Consider the following 21,250-nt stretch of genomic DNA (forward strand, 5'->3'; position numbering starts at 1 on the left):
AGTGGCTGGCTGACTGAGTGGGTGGCTGGCTGGCTGAGTGAGTGTGGCTGGCTGAGTGTGGGTGGGTTAGGGTTTGTCCTGCACCGTAGACAAAAGAATTGAGGCGATGCCCGACGCGTCGCGTTGGCTCCCTACTTAAGAGGTTTTTTTTGCCCGACGTCTGGGCTGGGCTGGGCTGGCTATGCTTGGCTGTGCGGGCGGGCTGGGCTGGGCTGGGTTGGTCTGGCTGGGCTGGGCTGGCTGGGTTGGCCTGGGCTGGGCTGGCCATAGACTTATACAGAACCACAGACTTAACATACAGTCGATATCCATAGACTCGCACACAGACCCATAGACACTCGCACACACAGGGACCCAGAGACTCCCTTCAGCGACAACTGCTGCCAGCTCATGTGGGGTGAGTATGAAGCCGAGCTCTCTTTATCTCGTCCGGCCACCGATGTGGATGTCAGAGCCACCACCAACACCCCGGGCCGGGAGTCGAACCTCGCCCATCGTGTCTGACGTTCGCAGCCCCACCACCACAGCGCTCGATTGCCAGCGGGAATGGGGAAACCAACAACAACACACCCATGGTGTTCGTAAGTGGGGGTATGCGGGGGGGGGGGGGGGTGTTCGTAAGTGGGGGTAAGCGGGGGGGTGGTGTTCGTAAGTGGGGGTAAGCGGGGGGGTGGTGTTCGTAAGTGGGGGTATGCGGGGGGGTGGTGTTCGTAAGTGGGGGTATGCGGGGGGTGGTGTTTGTAAGTGGGGGTATGCGGGGGGGTGGTGTTCGTAAGTGGGGGTATGCGGGGGGGTGGTGTTCGTAAGTGGGGGTATGCGGGGGGGTGGTGTTCGTAAGTGGGGGTAAGCGGGGAGTGTTCGTAATCACGGGCGCACACATACACACAGGCACGGACACACACATGCACACACATACACACAGGCACGGACACACAGGCACGCACGCATGTACACACACACAGGCACGGACACACACACAGGCACACACACACGCACGCACATACACACACAGACACGGACACGTACACACGCGTATACACACACACGTACACACGCGTATATGTAGGGGTGATACGCGCTGGAAAATGGGATCGTGTGTGCTACCCATCAAGTGGTCTCCCGCCGTAATTTACAATATTACATACACAATCTTAATTTTAGAACTTTCGTGACTGCAGGAATTATTATTTGGTTCTTTCGGTTAAGTCACGTCTAAAGATAAAATATTAAATTAAATTAAATAATAGAATACGACGTTTCGATTGCAACACAAGCAATCATCATCAGGTATAATGAAATAGCGACATAAAATCTAACCAGAAAACTATAGACAGACATATTAGCAGACAGATATCACCAAGATACATAGCGAGAGCAACACATGTAATCACCCCTCTCTGTTACATGTGTTGCTCTCGCTATGTATCTTGGTGATATCTGTCTGCTAATATGTCTGTCTATAGTTTTCTGGTTAGATTTTATGTCGCTATTTCATTATACCTGATGATGATTGCTTGTGTTGCAATCGAAACGTCGTATTCTATTATTTAATTTAATTTATTATTTTATCTTTAGACGTGACTTAACCGAAAGAACCAAATAATTACATACACACACACAGTGTACACACACACAGTGTACACGTGTGTACACACTGCCCATGTGTGTGTACACACACAATAATGTCCACATTGTTGAGCTGAGCTCACACACCCAAGGGGTCTCTGTTCAAGGGAGGGAGCAATGGAAAATTAATCTTAATCAACTTAAACTCTAATCCCGCTACGTGACGTCACCACTCAGCATGACCTCATCGGCGTGAAACGCCAGGGGGAGGTGTACCTTGCTAGTGATGTCATGTCACCAAAGTATTCACCCCAACCGGTCTCAAGGGAACGTGACGTCACCTCTGCCTGGGTCACTTCCGTTATCTGTTCAAGCACTATCCTTATTTGGGCAAAGCCACACCCACTGACTGGCGGCTCATTAACATAATGTATTCGTGAAAGACGTCACGAGTTCGTTGTGACCGGTTCGGCACCAACGGCCCATCCCTCCACGATTGGGCCAGGCTCATTAACATAATTTATGTAAGTTACAGAGCCGCTCATTGTGGGAACGGAGTGTCTTGTACCCCACAAGTGACGTCATGTCACCTGCTGCTGCCGCGTGACGTCACGAGGTAACGGAAAGTTGACGCTCCGCGCGGGAACTGCAATCTGAGGTGAGAAATTCTCATCGCGGTTGTGGTGGTTGTTGTTGTTGTGGTGGTTGTTGTTGTGGTTGTTGTTGTTTACCGAGGTAGCGCCTCGCTCTCTCTCTCGTAGGGATGTCAATTGAGTAGCAGCGAGCATGGAAGCGATGTCCATATTGAAACTTTACAACGCGGGGCCTTGCCTCCTGCCCTCGCCTGGTCGCGTTCGCTTCAATTCTCTCGCTTAGTTGAGCAATTTCGATTTAAAGCTTTCGTGACTGCAGTGATTCATCTTCTTGGTTCTTTCGGTAAAGTCACGTAGAATGGAAATAAAACTATACAATTTTATTATGTTTTATATCACGTAGAATGGAAATAATAAAATTATATTTTCTTTTATTTTTATTATTTCCATTCTAAGTGACTTTATCGAAAGAACCAAGAAGATAGTTTAGCAATCTGTGGAAGAACGCGATCAGCCAGGCGAAACGTTAGTTCTAGGTGAAGTCACCATGTAGGTAAGAAATGAATACAAATTCATGAAAATAAAATAAAAGCACGACGTTTCGGAGGCAACACAAGTTTATAATGTAGACTGTAGCCTGGTTATTAAGCTGGGTGAGTGCACTAGCAGTCTATAATGTAGACTGTAGCCTGGTTATTAAGCTGGGTGAGTGCACTGACAGTCTATAATGTAGACTAGCCTGGTTATTAAGCTGGGTGAGTGTTCTGGCAGTCTATAATGTAGACTGTAGCCTGGTTATTAAGCTGGGTGAGTGTACTGGCAGTCTATAATGTAGACTGTAGCCTGGTTATTAAGCTGGGTGAGTGTACTGGCAGTCTATAATGTAGACTGTAGCCTGGTTATTAAGCTGGGTGAGTGTATTGGCAGTCTATAATGTAGACTGTAGCCAGGTTATTAAACTGGGTGAGTGTACTGACAGTCTATAATGTAGACTGGTTATTAAGCTGGGTGAGTGCACTGGCAGTCTACAATGTAGACTGTAGCCTGGTTATTAAGCTGGGTAAGTGTACTGGCAGTCTATAATGTAGACTGGTTATTAAGCTGGGTGAGTGTACTGGCAGTCTATAATGTAGACTGTAGCCTGGTTATTAAGCTGGGTGAGTGTACTGGAAGTCTATAATGTAGACTGTAGCCTGGTTATTAAGCTGGGCGAGTGCACTGGCAGTCTATAATGTAGACTGTTGCCTGGTTATTAAGCTGGGTGAGTGTACTGGCAGTCTATAATGTAGACTGTAGCCTGGTTATTAAGCTGGGTGAGTGTACTGGCAGTCTATAATGTAGACTGTAGCCTGGTTATTAAGCTGGGTGAGTGTACTGGCAGTCTATAATGTAGACTGTAGCCTGGTTATTAAGCTGGGTGAGTGTACTGGCAGTCTATAATGTAGACTGTAGCCTGGTTATTAAGCTGGGTGAGTGTACTGGCAGTCTATAATGTAGACTGTAGCCTGGTTATTAAGCTGGGTGAGTGTACTGGCAGTCTATAATGTAGACTGTAGCCTGGTTATTAAGCTGGGTGAGTGTACTGGAAGTCTATAATGTAGACTGTAGCCTGGTTATTAAGCTGGGTGAGTGTACTGGCAGTCTATAATGTAGACTGTAGCATGGTTATTAAGCTGGGTGAGTGTACTGGCAGTCTATAATGTAGACTGTAGCCTGGTTATTAAGCTGGGTGAGTGTACTGGCAGTCTATAATGTAGACTGTAGCCTGGTTATTACGCTGGGTGAGTTTACTGGCAGTCTATAATGTAGACTGTAGCCTGGTTATTAAGCTGGGTGAGTGTACTGGAAGTCTATAATGTAGACTGTAGCCTGGTTATTAAGCTGGGTGAGTGTACTGGCAGTCTATAATGTAGACTGTAGCATGGTTATTAAGCTGGGTGAGTGTACTGGCAGTCTATAATGTAGACTGTAGCCTGGTTATTAAGCTGGGTGAGTGTACTGGCAGTCTATAATGTAGACTGTAGCCTGGTTATTAAGCTGGGTGAGTGTACTGGAAGTCTATAATGTAGACTGTAGCCTGGTTATTAAGCTGGGCGAGTGCACTGGCAGTCTATAATGTAGACTGTAGCCTGGTTATTAAGCTGCGTGAGTGTACTGGTAGTCTATAATGTAGACTGTAGCCTGGTTATTAAGCTGGGTGAGTGTACTGGCAGTCTATAATGTAGACTGTAGCCTGGTTATTAAGCTGGGTGAGTGTACTGGCAGTCTATAATGTAGACTGTAGCCTGGTTATTAAGCTGGGTGAGTGTACTGGCAGTCTATAATGTAGACTGTAGCCTGGTTATTAAGCTGGGTGAGTGTACTGGAAGTCTATAATGTAGACTGTAGCCTGGTTATTAAGCTGGGTGAGTGTACTGGAAGTCTATAATGTAGACTGTAGCCTGGTTATTAAGCTGGGTGAGTGTACTGGCAGTCTATAATGTAGACTGTAGCATGGTTATTAAGCTGGGTGAGTGTACTGGCAGTCTATAATGTAGACTGTAGCCTGGTTATTAAGCTGGGTGAGTGTACTGGCAGTCTATAATGTAGACTGTAGCCTGGTTATTACGCTGGGTGAGTTTACTGGCAGTCTATAATGTAGACTGTAGCCTGGTTATTAAGCTGGGTGAGTGTACTGGAAGTCTATAATGTAGACTAGCCTGGTTATTAAGCTGGGTGAGTGTACTGGCAGTCTATAATGTAGACTGTAGCATGGTTATTAAGCTGGGTGAGTGTACTGGCAGTCTATAATGTAGACTGTAGCCTGGTTATTAAGCTGGGTGAGTGTACTGGCAGTCTATAATGTAGACTGTAGCCTGGTTATTAAGCTGGGTGAGTGTACTGGCAGTCTATAATGTAGACTGTAGCCTGGTTATTAAGCTGGGTGAGTGTACTGGCAGTCTATAATGTAGACTGTAGCCTGGTTATTAAGCTGGGTGAGTGTACTGGTAGTCTATAATGTAGACTGTAGCCTGGTTATTAAGCTGGGTGAGTGTACTGGCAGTCTATAATGTAGACTGTAGCCTGGTTATTACGCTGGGTGAGTGTACTGGCAGTCTATAATGTAGACTGTAGCCTGGTTATTAAGCTGGGTGAGTGTACTGGCAGTCTATAATGTAGACTAGCCTGGTTATTAAGCTGGATGAGTGTACTGGCAGTCTATAATGTAGACTGTAGCCTGGTTATTAAGCTGTGTGAGTGTACTGGCAGTCTATAATGTAGACTATAATTTGCTGCATCAAGTGAGGCGTGATTTATTCTTATTTTATTATTTTATTTCTATTTTTACTTTTATTAATTTTAATTTCATTTTTTACCTACGTGGTGACTTTACCGAAAAAACCTAAGAGTACGTTAGTTGGTGTGTTGACCGACTCTCTGTGTTGCATTACATGAAGTGTCTCTCTCTCTCTGTGCAGTCACCAAACCTCCAAGTCTCTCATTGACACAAGGCCGTCATTATAACATGTTATAATAAGTATAATATTATGTTATAATATATAATAATTATAATGTTATAATAAGTATAATATGTTATAATAATTATATTAATATTTATGAATTATTATGTTATAAAAAGTATAATATGTCATAATTATAATGTTATAATATGTTATAATAAGTACAATAATCAAATATGCCCCCCCAATATGTTTCTGTAAAAATATTTGTAAATAAAAATTGCGATGCTCTGTTAATAAAGACAACAATTTGCTAAACCTTGGCCACGAAATCTGGACTTGTCTTCATATCACAATGCATAGATTCCTGTTTATAGGATTGCGTTGTACTTTATGAATCCCTAATCTCTGCCATTACATACTATGAAACAAGAAAAGGTAAAAAAGAAAAAACAGAGCAATGTATTTCAATACACTATTAGACATTATTGTATCAAATAAAACAAAGTCCATCCCATGTGCTACTGAACTTTTAAAAATATTTTAGGGAGGAAATGGCAGGAAAATAGTTTTCAAATTTAGATATTTTTCTGGGGGGGGGGACCCCAGACCCGTGGAAGATTTGGTCCCCCCCAATGTTGACTCCATGGCTACGGCCTTGCATTGACATGCTAATTTCTCTACCCCCCCCTCTCTCTACCCCCCCCCCCTCTCTATTTAAGGCCTCAACACAGAGGCGTTGTTTCTCTGTGTGCCTATGTGTGTCTCTCTCTGTGTGTCTTTGTGTCATCTCTCTCTGCTTATGTGTCTGTCTATGTGTCTCTGTGTTTCTCTCTAAAATTGAGCAATCTTTGGAAGAACATTATCAACCAGGTAGGGTGTTGACTTATGTTAGCTACGTTTTTTTTCTCTTTCGTTTGTACCTGATGACGATTGCTTGTGTTGCAGTTGAAACGTCGTATGCTATTATATAATGTATTTATTTATTCTACGTGACATTACCGAAAGAACCAAAGAGTATCTTGCTTAAGTTTTAATTTCCCTTCACCTGGCTCGCTACTTTGTAACTTTGTTTTGTTTTAAATATTCACACAGTTTTTTTTTCATTTTTTACCAGGCCACGCCCGCTTGAGCTGCTGTACCGCTCTTGTTTTCAAAAGCGACCTGCCCACAACAACAATAACAACAAGGTGAGGCTCGTCAACAGCGTGGTGGTGTTCACTCTAGACACGTGGCGGTGTTCACTCTAGACACGTGGCGGTGTTCACTCTAGACGCGTGGCGGTGTTCACTCTAGACGCGTGGCGGTGTTCACTCTAGACACGTGGCGGTGTTCACTCTAGACACGTGGCGGTGTTCACTCTAGACGCGTGGCAGTGTTCACTCTAGACACGTGGCGGTGTTCACTCTAGACGCGTGGCGGTGTTCACTCTACATGTGGAGGGGAAACCCGGGGATCGGGAAGGAAATCCACGCGACAACGGGGAGAGAGAGAGACACGTAAACTACAAATATACAGCAGGCGTCAGGGTCGGGATCGAACCCACGACTTCCTGTATGCCAGGACAGGTCGTTAACATCTCACCACAGAGAGACACGCAGCCTCGGCTGTGTTGGTTGATCCTCAATGAATTACTTGGTGGAGTGAGGAAGCATTAATACTGAGCAGGTGAAGGTGGCCAGGCGTGGGTCTGGACACACCACCACCTGTGAACCATGCCAGTGTGTGACAGTGGTGGAGCCAGTGGGGGTGGGGTGGCACGTGCCCCCCCAACGATCCGATAGAAATCCCTAATTTTGATAGGATCAATGGGGTTTATTAGTAACTCGCTTCACTACCCGGCTTTGCCTGGGACTTGGATTCTTGTCTTGGATTAATTTAATATTCCCTCATAATTCAATGAAAAACCCTGAAAAAATTGATGCAAGAAAGAAGCCGAAACACTTCAATTTACCTAAATCGGATGTTTTCACTCAAGGAAATTCAACCTGAACCCACTGCTACGTCAGGTCGATTTTTGCCACTCGGGAAGGGAATGACGTGGCGTTCGCTTAGAAATTCCAGACAGCATAAGCTGTGAAAATTTCATGACGCCAGAGCTCAGCGTTGGAGAGTTTTTGCTGCTTCACACAAACAAACAGGTGTAAGTTCTGCTTTATATTTAAGATGGCAGTTGTACCCGTTCTTCACACGGATTTGTATTGAAACTCCGAGAAGCCAATGGCTTAATCGGCCAGGAGCGAAGCGCCACCTAAAATCTCCCAACACGCTGTGAACAGCTGTAGAAGTACGGCGCGCGAAGAGCCATGTGGTAGGGGGGTAAGCATTGCAGAGCGCTTAGCTCAGGTGTGATGCGGGTTGATGCCACATACGTCATGGTCATTTCCCCCCCCCCTCCCCCAAAATACAAAAGTCTATTTTTCTTTCCTGAAGGCATCAACACGTTCAGCGAGCGCGATGACGATCACACGCGTCGAATGAAAAGCAAGGGACAAGTCCTTTCTTACTAACAACTCCTTTCTCACTAACAACTCCTGTAATTTTTCATTGCTGGAGGGGTTTCCCCCCCTACCTGAAAATCCTGGCTCCACCTCTGAGTGTGTGACAGTGTCAAGTTTGTATTTGCAGTAAAGTCTATTAACTCTATTGAGCACAGAGGTTATATCAAAACAGTAGTTTATTTTAGTTTTCCTCTGGAACTCTTTGTAAGAATGGAGTCAGGAAGTGATCACAGCACACACGTGCAGCAGCTGAAGTCGGAACTGCTCATCCCAGCAATCAAGTACATCTGTGCCTGGCTTCACACCTTTAAGTTGTGATTGAACATTAATTTATGCATTTGTGCATGACACAAATAGTATTATTTTCAACACCCTTTGCTATGTCAGCTTAATTTAGCTTTCATAAACATTTGCTTTGAAGCCAGACAGTTGAAATTGTGTGCTGAGTTTTGGGTTAACGTTCATTTTGAAGATACGAGGGCTTCCAGGCACGTTTCTAACCACTTGCCCTCTCATTGTGTGCCATAACAGCCCGTGTGATGAATTTGGGACACTTTTTCACTATATCATGAATATATGAATAAGTATAGACGTGTAAGTCATGTGTGACTGTATATGCATTCCTCTGTGCATCGATACTGACGTGTAGATGGTGTGGATATTCTCTTTTTTCTGTCTGCAGTTGTCGCTTCTTCTGCAGAATTTGTCTGATGGAGCAAAGGCACTCGGCGCGGCTCGGTGCAAAAAGGCATCAATGCGACCGGTGTGCATACAGCACGGATTATCCTGCACATTTTACACAGCACCAGAGAACTCACACAGGAGAGAAACCCTTCAAGTGCAGTGTGTGTGGGAGGGCGTTTTTACGTTCAGCTAATCTTGTAACACACAAGAGAATACACACGGGAGAGAAACCCTTCAAGTGCAGTGTGTGTGGGAAGGCGTTTTCATATTCATCTGCTCTTGTAACACACAAGAGAACACACACGGGAGAGAAACCCTTCAAGTGCAGTGTATGTGGGAAGGCATTTTCAGATTCATCTGCTCTTGTAAGACACAAGAGAACACACACGGGAGAGAAACCCTTCAAGTGCAGTGTATGTGGGAAGGCATTTTCAGATTCATCTGCTCTTGTAAGACACAAGAGAACACACACAGGAGAGAAACCCTTCAAGTGCAGTGTGTGTGGGAGGGCGTTTTCACGTTCAGCTAATCTTGTAATACACCAGAGAACACACACGGGAGAAAAACGCTTCAAGTGCAGTGTGTGTGAGAAGGCGTTTACACATTCACGAAATCTTCAAAGACACCAGAGAACACACAAGCATCAGAAGATCCACAAGGAGTGGAGTCTGAAATCAGCTTGTGAAAGTCAAAGTGCCTCAATGAGCCCATCCCTCATCAAACAAGAACCGGAAGAAAATCCCAGCTTGGACACTTTTAAAGAAATCAAGGTGAAATATGAAGAGGTGAAGGTGAAATGTGAAGAAGTGGTGGTGAAGAGCGAAGAAGTGAAGGTAAAATGTGAAGATGATTCAATTCCAAAATCGGACTTTCACATCGATGGAGACAACGTGAAGCAGGAGGAGAATTCTGACTGTGAGGCAGAGCGAGGCAACTTCCAGCAGTTTGTGGAAGTGGAGGTGTGGGTGGACTTCCTCCGAGACAATACAAAGTCAAATGGAGACCCGGGAGATGCGTAAGCCTTAGACCAGTGGTTCTTAACCTGGGTTCGATCGAACCCCAGGGATTCGATCGAACCCCAGGGATTCGGTGAGTCAGTCTCAGGGGTTTGGCGGAGGTTAAGACACACACCTGACTCATGTGTGCGCGTGCGTGCGCGTGTGTGCACACACGTGCACGCGCACGCACGCGCACGCACGCGCACGCACACACGTGCACGCACGGGCACGCACGCGCACGCACGCGCACGCACGTGCACGCGTGTGCACACACGTGCACGTACTGGCAGTCTATAATGTAGACTGTAGCCTGGTTATTAAGCTGGGTGAGTGTACTGGCAGTCTATAATGTAGACTGTAGCCTGCTTATTAAGCTGGGTGAGTGCACTGGCAGTCTATAATGTAGACTGTAGCCTGGTTATTAAGCTGGGTGAGTGCACTGACAGTCTATAATGTAGACTGTAGCCTGGTTATTAAGCTGGGTGAGTGTACTGGCAGTCTGTAATGTAGACTGTAGCCTGGTTATTAAGCTGGGTGAGCGTACTGGCAGTCTATAATGTAGACTGTAGCCTGGTTATTAAGCTGGGTGAGTGCACTGACAGTCTATAATGTAGACTGTAGCCTGGTTATTAAGCTGGGTGAGTGTACTGGCAGTCTATAATGTAGACTATAATTTGCTGCATCAAGTGAGGCGTGATTTATTATTATTTTATTATTTTATTTCTATTTTTACTTTTATTAATTTAAATTTAATTTTTTACCTACGTGGTGACTTTACCGAAAAAACCTAAGAGTACGTTAGTTGGTGTGTTGACCGACTCTCTGTGTTGCATTACATGAAGTGTCTCTCTCTCTCTGTGCAGTCACCAAACCTCCAAGTCTCTCATTGACACAAGGCCGTCATTATAACATGTTATAATAAGTATAATATTATGTTATAATATTTATTAATTATAATGTTATAATAAGTATAATATGTTTTAATTATTATATTAATATATATTAATTATAATGTTATAATACGTATAATATGTCATAATTATAATGTTATAATATGTTATAATAAGTATAATAATCAAATATGCCCCCCCAATATGTTTCTGTAAAAATATTTGTAAATAAAAATTGCGATGCTCTGTTAATAAAGACAACAATTTGCTAAACCTTGGCCACGAAATCTGGACTTGTCTTTATATAACAATGCATAGATTCCTGTTTATAGGATTGCGTTGTACTTTATGAATCCCTAATCTCTGCCATTACATACTATGAAACAAGAAAGGTATTACAATACACTATTAGACATTATTGTATCAAATAAAACAAAGTCCATCCCATGTGCTAGTGAACTTTTAAAAATATTTTAGGGAGGAAATGGCAGGAAAATAGTTTTCAAATTTAGATATTTTTCTGGGGGGGGCGACCCCAGACCCGTGGAAGATTGTCCCCCCCAATGTTGACTCCATGGCTACCGCCTTGCATTGACGTGCTAGTTTCTCTACCCCCCCCCTCTCTCTATTTAAGGCCTCAACACAAAGGCGTTGTTTCTCTGTGTGCCTATGTGTGTCTCTCTCTGTGTGTCTTTGTGTCATCTCTCTCTGCTTATGTATCTGTCTATGTGTCTCCGTGTTTCTCTCTCAAATTGAGCAATCTTTGGAAGAACGTTATCAACCAGGTAGGGTGTTGACTGTTATGTTAGCTGACTCTAAGTTTAATAGGTTTTTTTTCTCTTTCATTTGTACCTGATGACGATTGCTTGTGTTGCAGTTGAAACGTCGTATGCTATTATATAATGTATTTATTTATTCTACGTGACTTTACCGAAAGAACCAAAGAGTATCTTGCTTAAGTTTTAATTTCCCTTCACCTGGCTCGCTACTTTGTAACTTTGTTTTGTTTTAAATATTCACACAGTTTTTTTTCATATTTTACCAGGCCACGCCCGCTTGAGCTGCTGTACCGCTCTTGTTTTCAGAAGCGACCTGCCCACAACAACAATAACAACAAGGTGAGGCTCGTCAACAGCGTGGTGGTGTTCACTCTAGACACGTGGCGGTGTTCACTCTAGACGCGTGGCGGTGTTCACTCTAGACGCGTGGCGGTGTTCACTCTAGACGCGTGGCGGTGTTCACTCTAGACACGTGGCGGTGTTCACTCTAGACACGTGGCGGTGTTCACTCTAGACGCGTGGCGGTGTTCACTCTAGACGCGTGGCGGTGTTCACTCTAGACGCGTGGCAGTGTTCACTCTAGACACGTGGCGGTGTTCACTCTAGACACGTGGCGGTGTTCACTCTAGACACGTGGCGGTGTTCACTCTAGACGCGTGGTGGTGTTCACTCTAGACGCGTGGCGGTGTTCACTCTAGACGCGTGGCGGTGTTCACTCTAGACGCGTGGTGGTGTTCACTCTAGACACGTGGCGGTGTTCACTCTAGACGCGTGGCGGTGTTCACTCTAGACGCGTGGCGGTGTTCACTCTAGACGCGTGGCGGTGTTCACTCTAGACGCGTGGTGGTGTTCACTCTAGACGCGTGGCGGTGTTCACTCTAGACGCGTGGCGGTGTTCACTCTAAACGCGTGGTGGTGTTCACTCTAGACGCGTGGTGGTGTTCACTCTAGACGCGTGGCTGTGTTCACTCTAGACGCATGGCTGTGTTCACTCTGGACGCGTGGCGGTGTTCACTCTAGACACGTGGTGGTGTTCACTCTAGACGCGTGGCGGTGTTCACTCTAGACGCTTGGCGGTGTTCACTCTAGACGCGTGGCGGTGTTCACTCTAGACGCGTGGTGGTGTTCACTCTAGACGCATGGTGGTGTTCACTCTAGACGCGTGGCTGTGTTCACTCTAGACACGTGGCGGTGTTCACTCTGGACGCGTGGCGGTGTTCACTCTGGACGCGTGGCGGTGTTCACTCTAGACGCGTGGCGGTGTTCACTCTGGACGCGTGGTGGTGTTCACTCTAGACGCGTGGCGGTGTTTACTCTAGACGCGTGGTGGTGTTCACTCTAGACGCGTGGTGGTGTTCACTCTAGACACGTGGCGGTGTTCACTCTAGACGCGTGGTGGTGTTCACTCTAGACACGTGGTGGTGTTCACTCTAGACGCGTGGCGGTGTTCACTCTCGACGCGTGGTGGTGTTCACTCTAGACGCGTGGCGGTGTTCACTCTAGACGCGTGGCGGTGTTCACTCTAGACGCGTGGCGGTGTTCACTCTGGATGCGTGGCGGTGTTCACTCTGGACGCGTGGCGGTGTTCACTCTAGACGCGTGGCGGTGTTCACTCTGGACGCGTGGCGGTGTTCACTCTAGACGCGTGGCGGTGTTCACTCTGGACGCGTGTCGGTGTTCACTCTGGACGCGTGGCGGTGTTCACTCTAGACGCGTGGCGGTGTTCACTCTAGACGCGTGGCGGTGTTCACTCTGGACGCGTGGCGGTGTTCACTCTGGACGCGTGGCGGTGTTCACTCTAGACGCGTGGCGGTGTTCACTCTGGACGCGTGGCGGTGTTCACTCTGGACGCGTGGCGGTGTTCACTCTAGACGCGTGGCGGTGTTCACTCTAGACGCGTGGCGGTGTTCACTCTGGACGCGTGGCGGTGTTCACTCTAGACGCGTGGCGGTGTTCACTCTAGACGCGTGGCGGTGTTCACTCTAGACGCGTGGCGGTGTTCACTCTAGACGCGTGGCGGTGTTCACTCTGGACGCGTGGCGGTGTTCACTCTAGACGCGTGGCGGTGTTCACTCTAGACGCGTGGCGGTGTTCACTCTGGACGCGTGGCGGTGTTCACTCTGGACGCGTGGCGGTGTTCACTCTGGACGCGTGGCGGTGTTCACTCTGGACGCGTGGCGGTGTTCACTCTAGACGCGTGGCGGTGTTCACTCTGGACGCGTGGTGGTGTTCACTCTAGACGCGTGGCGGTGTTTACTCTAGACGCGTGGTGGTGTTCACTCTAGACGCGTGGTGGTGTTCACTCTAGACACGTGGCGGTGTTCACTCTAGACGCGTGGTGGTGTTCACTCTAGACACGTGGTGGTGTTCACTCTAGACGCGTGGCGGTGTTCACTCTCGACGCGTGGTGGTGTTCACTCTAGACGCGTGGCGGTGTTCACTCTAGACGCGTGGCGGTGTTCACTCTAGACGCGTGGCGGTGTTCACTCTAGACGCGTGGCGGTGTTCACTCTAGACGCGTGGCGGTGTTCACTCTAGACGCGTGGCGGTGTTCACTCTCTGCATGTGGAGTGGGGACAACCGGGGGATCCGGAGGGAAATCGACGTGACCACGGGGAGAGAGAGAGAGACGCAAACTCCAAATATACAGCCGGCGTCAGGGTTGGGATCGAACCCACGACTTCCTGTATGCCAGGAGAGGTAGTTAACATCTCACCATGGAGAGAGAGAGAGACACGCAGCCTTGGCTGTGTTGGTTGATCCTCAATGAATTACTTGGTGGAGTGAGGAAGCATTAATACTGAGCAGGGGAAGGTGGCCAGGCATGGGTCTGGACACACCACCACCTGTGAACCATGCCAGTGAAAAACCCTGAAAGATTGATTCTTGTAAGAAAGAAAAAAGCTGAAAGAAATCAATTTAACTAAATGGGATGTTTTTCACTGAAGGAAATTCAACCTTAACCCACTTCTACGTAATGTCGATTTTGGCAACTCGGGAAGGGAATGACGTGGCGAGCTGAAAATAGTCGCGTTCGCTTATAAATTCCAGACGGCATAAGCTGTGAAAATTTCATCACGCCAGAGCTCAGCGTTGGACAGTTTTTGCTGCTTCACACAAACAAACAGATGTCATTTCTGCTTCATATTTAAGATGGCAGTTGTACACGTTCTTTGCACGGATTTGTATTGAAACTCCGAGAAGCCAATGCCTTCATCGGCCAGGAGCGAAGCGCCACCTAAAATATCCCGGCATGCAGTGAACAGCTGTAGAAGTACGGCGCGCGAAGAGCCATATGGTAGGGGTAAGCGTTGCAGAGCGCTTAACTCAGGTGTGTTGCGGGTTGACGCCACACACTCCATGGTCATTTCTCCCCCCCCCCCTCCCAAAATACAAAAGTCTATTTTTATAGCTATTACATTGTGTACAGTATGGAACCTACCCACATGCCAAATTTCAAGTGTGTTGCATGTTGGGAAGTATGCTAAACATTTCGAACAGACACACATATCCACACATTTCACTTTTATATATAGACTATCTTTACTACCCGGCTTCGCCCGGGACTTGGATTCTTGTCTTGGATTAAAACACGGCCTACGCGGAGTGTTTGGGGGGGGGGGGGGGGGGTGACGTCAGCAAGCACGCTGCGTAACGCTGCCGCATGCGGGTGTGACATCACAGATGTGATCACAGATGTGATGTCACCGCTCACTTGCGTGCAAAATAAATGCATTATTGCGCCCCCTCCCCAAAATACAAAAGTGTATTTTATGCTTTTCGCATTGTGTACAGTCTGGAAGCTACCCACATGCCAAATTTCAAGTTTGTTTCATGTTGGGAAGTATGCTAAACATTTCGAACAGACATATTCACAAATTTCCCTTTTTTTTATATAAGATAAATCAGCATTTTGCGAGCCCCATCGCCACCGTGTGGCATATTATTACGTGCTTCTGTGCAACAGTATGAAGTTTGTATTTGCAGTAAAGTCTATTAACTCTATTGAGCACGGAGATTATATCAAAACCGTAGTTTATTTTTGTTTTCCTCTGGAACTCTTTGTAAGATTGGAGTCAGGAAGTTATCACAGCACACGTGCAGCTGAAGTCGGAACTGTTCATCACAGCAATCAAGGACATCTGTGCCTGGCTTCACACCTCTAAGTTGTGATTGAACATTAATTTATGCATTTGTGGATAACACAAATAGTATTATTTTCAACAGCCTTTGCTTTGTCAGCTAAATTTAGCTTTCAGAAACATTTATTTTGAAGCCAGACAGCTGAAATTGTGTGCTCGGAGTTTTGGGTTAACATTCATTTTGAAGATACTAGGGCTTCCAGGCATGTTTCTAACTATTTGTCTTCTCATTGTGTGCCATAACAGCCCGTGTGATGAATTTGGGACGCTTTTTCACTATATCATAAATATATGAATAAGTACAGACGTGTAAGGCACGTGTTACTGTGTATATGCATTGATACTGATGTGTAGATGGTGTGGATATAACTTTTTTTCTGTCTGCAGCTGTCGCTGCCTCTGCAGAATTGGTTTGATGGAGCAAAGGCAGTCGGCGCGGCTCGGTGCAAAAAGGCATCAATGCGGCCGGTGTGCATACAGCACGGATCGTCCTGGACATTTTACACGGCACCAGAGAACTCACACAGGAGAGAAACCCTTCAAGTGCAGTGTGTGTGAGAAAACGTTTGCACAGTTATCTCATCTTAAAAATCACCAGAGAACACATACGGGAGAGAAACCCTTCAAGTGCAGTGTGTGTGGGAAGGCGTTTTTACGTTCATCTCATTTTTTATCACACCAGAGAACACACACGGGAGAGAAACCCTTCAAGTGCAGTGTGTGTAGGAAGGCGTTTTCAGATTCATCTACTCTTAAAAATCACCAGAGAACACACACGGGAGAGAAACCCTTCAAGTGCAGTGTGTGTGGGAAGGCGTTTGCACAGTCATCTACTCTTGTAGAACACCAGAAAACACACACGGGAGAGAAACCCTTCAAGTGCAGTGTGTGTGGGAAGGCGTTTTCACGTTCATCGACTCTTAAAAAACACCAGAGAACACACACGGTAGAGAAACCCTTCAAGTGCAGTGAGAGAACACACACGGGAGAGAAACCCTTCAAGTGCTATGTGTGTGGGAAGGCGTTTTCACGTTCATCGACTCTTAAAAAACACCAGAGAACCCACACGGGAGAGAAACCCTTCAAGTGCAGTGTGTGTAGGAAGGCTTTTGCACTTCCATCTACTCTTGCAGAACACCAGAGAACACACACAGGAGACAAACCCTTCAAGTGCAGTGTGTGTGGGAAGGCGTTTGCACTTTCATCTACTCTTGTAGCACACCAGAAAACACACACGGGAGAGAAACCCTTCAGGTGCAGTGTGTGCGGGAAGGCGTTTGCACGGTCACCAGATCTTCAAAAACACCAGAGAACACACAAGCATCATAAGATCCACAAGGAGTGGAGTGTGAAATCAGCTTGTGAAAGTCAAAGTGCCGTAATGAGCCCATCCCTCATGAAACAAGAACCGGAAGAAAATCCCAGCTTGAACACTTTTAAAGGTATCGAGGTGAAATATGGGGAGGTGAAATGTGAAGAAGTGATGGTGAAGAGCGAAGAAGTGAAGGTAAAATGTGAAGATGAAGAGTCAACTCCAAAATTGGACCACAGCGATGGAGGCAACGTGAAGCAGGAGGAGAATTCTGACTGTGAGGCAGAGCGAGGCAACTCCCAGCAGTTTGTGGAAGTGGAGGTGTGGGTGGACTTCCTCTGAGACAATACAAAGTCAAATGGAGACCCGGGAGATGTGTAAGTTTGAGACGATGTCGCTCCAATAGATGCTGCTTTGTCACAGGCCTTTAATGACAAGAATGTGATGTTGAACACTCAATTCCTCTGTTCAACCTGCAGGGTAAGAGCGGCCAGTCTTTGTGGACCTGTGGGTTGGGTAGATCTCTAACCAGGAGCGAGAGCCAATAAGCTCCCAAGCATTCAATTTGTTATCATAATTGCATTTATATTGTGCTTGCTTAATTGCCTCGGAAATTCGGAGTTTTGCATCCTATCTCGTCTCAAACACTCGAAGAGCATCCCCAAGTAGCAGCTGCCCCTGTGCCACAAGCAGAGGTCGCAAACGGGTTTTGATTCCATACCCAGACCCGGCCGCACCAGGATCGCAAACGGTACCCATAACCTACCCGATACCCGGCTACCTGTACCCGGCCAGGTATCGTGTAGGGTACGGAGACGAGTACCCGATTGCGACCTCTGGGATGAAGCCATGTTGCATGCACGGGTGGGTTGATTCTAGGAACTTGAATTGTGAGAAGAGACAAGACGTTGGGAAATGAGTGACAAACGGTTACTCACCAGTGACTCACGGCCTACCCGTACCCGGCCGCACCAGGGTCGCAAACGGGTACCCATACCCGGCCGGGTACGGGTAGCCGGGTATCGGGTAGGGTACGGGAATCGGGTACCCGATTGCGACCTCTGGCCACAAGGTGGTGGCTCTGCAACGGCCTGCATGTGGACTAGAGCCGGGCAGTAGGGGGCGATGATTAATGTGGCATCTCAGTTGTGTAGTTTGTAGGTAATGTTTAGAATTTGCTCAATTGTGACCCAGACGCCAGCATGCAATGGCCTCGTTTTGAATGGTGCATTAGTATGTTGTACATACACTGTTAAGCAGACGTTGCAGTTTATTTTTTTATATAGCTTGTTAATGCGATGTAACCTGATGCAGTATATTTCAGTGCAGTAATTACATTTTGTTAATATGCCTGTCACTAATTTAGAATGAATACTTGTCCGATTGTGCGTGTACATGTAACATTTTGTCTATAAGGGTCAAACATTGAATAAGTGATGTTTTGGAAGTAACCTGGACAGATAACTCAGGTGAGACTCATTGTTCTTGTGATACAGGTCAAAGGTAGTTGTGTTTTCAAGAAGCATCTCCCTCTGGAGCAACTCATTGTCTTTGAAATAGGGAGCACACTCGGATCATTCATCAATTACAAGGCATACCACTCAAAAGTTACACTTAGTGGAGATACATTCTCTACAACACGAATTATAATTTGGTATTACATGTTGACACAAATTTCGTCTAACTAGGACTAGAAATACTCCTTACAGATTAACGTCTGGATGTTTGAAGCTATCGGTTGAAACAAGCCCGGCTGCTGTTGAGACTCTGTGCACCAATCGGGGTGCACAGGTGGCTTGCACTGAATCAATGATGCACTCCCAGAAGGCTGTGCTAGTTATCGTTTGTGTAAAACATTCCTTTGTTTCGTGGAGAGATCGATAAATGAAAGATGTCGTGTCTGCTGATCTGCTTCATAGCAAAGAGGTAATTTTAAGAGCATATTTGGAATGCATTTTTGGTAGAGATTTGTATTCGGTTACAAGGCAGAGCACATCTAGTAGATACATTCTCCACAACAACACTCATTAGAATTTTGCATGAAGTCTTATATGTTGGTGAACTAGGACAAGAAATGGTCCTTGCCGATTAACGTCTGGATGTTCACAACCATGGGTTGAAGCAAGCCTGACCGCCTGCAGCCCCCTCACAACTATTTACGGCCTTGGGCCAGGAAAGTCACGAAAAAAATTGCACACGAACGACGCATCCACACAAGCTCCCGATGCTCCGTTTTGAAGTTTTAAAATGAAACAACTTTGAATTGTATTATGTTTAGAATTAGATAATTGTATTTCTTCATTAAAGCTTATATCATTTTACATCTGGAAGACTTAATTGAAAACGACATTTAGTGTGAATTTTCTCTCGTCGTTAAGTAGATGGCCTTACTGGGGTTCGGTTCGATGCGGACTTTCACCTGGTTGGGTTCGCGGGGTGGAGATGAGGCGAGACAGAGCTGGCCGTGCCAGAAGACCGCCGTCTGCAGATCGATTCCAACGAGATCGAACGTCTGTCCCTGCTCCTCCTTCGTTCATGCAGGGGGCGCGTAGGTTTGCAGCGCCCCCTGCATGAAAGTGATAGAAAGTGCAGGGTTCATTACAGAGAGATGAAATGCGCTGATATAAGAGTACTAGTGGGAAGTATCCGGCGTTGCCCGGGCGAAAAAGACACACACATGGACTTAGACACACACATACAGACATTCGCTTCAGATACACATGGAGTTAAACACGCAAATCGACGTACACACATACAGCGACTCGAACACACACGTAGACTCACACACACATGGACTTAAGCACACATGGCTTTACACACATCGATTAAGAGACACACACATGGACTCACACAGCAATCCCCGATGATGCCACAGCTAGAGCAATTCTCTCTGGCGAGCCTTAGCGAGGAGCAGTTTCAAAACATAGGTCTTCCCAGTACTGACAGGTGCATCAATGATACAAATGACTCGATTTGTTGTCTCAATGTCTTCCAAGATTTCCGTGTAGGCTTCTATTTGTGCATCCATCAGCTTTGGTTAATTTTCCTAAATAAATGTAATAATCTGTCAAGCATAATAGCATATTTCACGTAGGATCTCTTGAGCAAGGGCATGCAGGTTGTCCCTGTAGGGTGTTGGTAGTCCCATAGACGTGAAGTATTTTCCAGCAATGGAGTGCAGTTTGTATTCTGATTTCTTTTGGGATCTGAAAATTTCATTGTGAAATTTCCCATTTTTACATAATATATCGAATACTAATGCTTAACAAAATGGAGGAATTCACCTTTTCTTGGAAAATCTAGCTATGAAAATGTAGCAAATTTCATGGTGAAATTTCTCACTTTAATTGTAATATATAGGCTACTCAGTCTGAACACAACCGAGGAATACACTTTTTGTTTAAAAATACATCTGTCAAAATTCGTTCAATTTTAGCCAAAAGCGGCAGGTTAGTATGCCGATTTCCTGTTTGGGACGTGAACATTTCATCGTGAAATTTTCCACTTTTAATCTAATACAAAGCATACTAAGGCTAAATACAATGGAGAAATTAACTTTTGTCGACAAATAAGGCTGTGAAAGTTGGGCTTATTGAGCCTAAAATCGGCACAGTATGCCGATCAACTTTTTTATATTCGAAAATATAACGCATCCAATTCCCCACTTTTTTACGTAATATATAGGCTACTCAGGCTATAAACACAACCAAGGAATGCACTTTTCGTTGAAAAATAAAGCCAGGAAAATTGGGCCAATTTTGCTAAAAAAACGGCATCGGTTAGTATGCTGATTTTCTTTTTATGGACGTGACAATTTCATCGTGAAATGTCGCCAGCGGTGTGCTGGAGAGCCAAGCCACGATATCTACAAAGTGCTGCTCACAGCAAGTAGCACCCATGGAGGTCGTCACGGCACACACAGAGGGGGTGGGTGGCCAGCACCACGCCCGGCCGCCTTTGTCTCCCCAGTGCTGGCGATGTTGACACACCGCACCGGGGACTCGTTTGAGGCTGAGTCGACGTAGGGGAGGCTCAGGACCGGCTCAGAAAGTCGTCACTGGCGGTGTTGGCCACGAGCGGGAATGGAACTCGGCTGGTCGGTGCGGAGCGCAGCGTTCCTCACGTCACTGCCAACAACAAATAACTTGAACTCTGACCCCGCCCTCTGACGTCACCGCTCAGCGTGACCTCATCGGCTTCAAACACCAGGGGGAGGTGTGCCTCGCTAGTGACGTCATGTCACCAAGGTATTCACCCCACCCAACTCACGCGCTCTTGAGCGTGACGTCTTCTCCGCTCGGCCGCTGCCGATATCTGTTCCAGTGCCAATCCTTATTTGGGCAAA

The 21,250-nt window shown here is 46.2% G+C and overlaps 1 long non-coding RNA gene across 2 annotated transcripts; it reads left to right on the top strand.

Annotated features, from left to right (window-relative positions):
• Window positions 1-1,416: 1,416 nt before the first annotated feature.
• On the top strand, window positions 1,417-19,226 carry LOC144738364 (uncharacterized). 2 transcript variants are annotated; one of them, XR_013589235.1, is made up of 5 exons: window positions 1,417-2,224; window positions 6,717-6,789; window positions 8,783-8,863; window positions 11,718-11,790; window positions 15,981-19,226. It is a non-coding gene; the product is annotated as an uncharacterized LOC144738364 (long non-coding RNA). The 2 variants fall into 2 exon arrangements; XR_013589234.1 differs by lacking the exons at window positions 11,718-11,790; window positions 15,981-19,226 and having other exon boundaries at window positions 1,427-2,224; window positions 8,783-10,950.
• Window positions 19,227-21,250: the final 2,024 nt, after the last annotated feature.

Source organism: Lampetra planeri, chromosome 82 (assembly GCF_965212315.1).
Source record: "Lampetra planeri chromosome 82, kcLamPlan1.2.h2, whole genome shotgun sequence".
Taxonomy (NCBI): domain Eukaryota; kingdom Metazoa; phylum Chordata; class Hyperoartia; order Petromyzontiformes; family Petromyzontidae; genus Lampetra; species Lampetra planeri.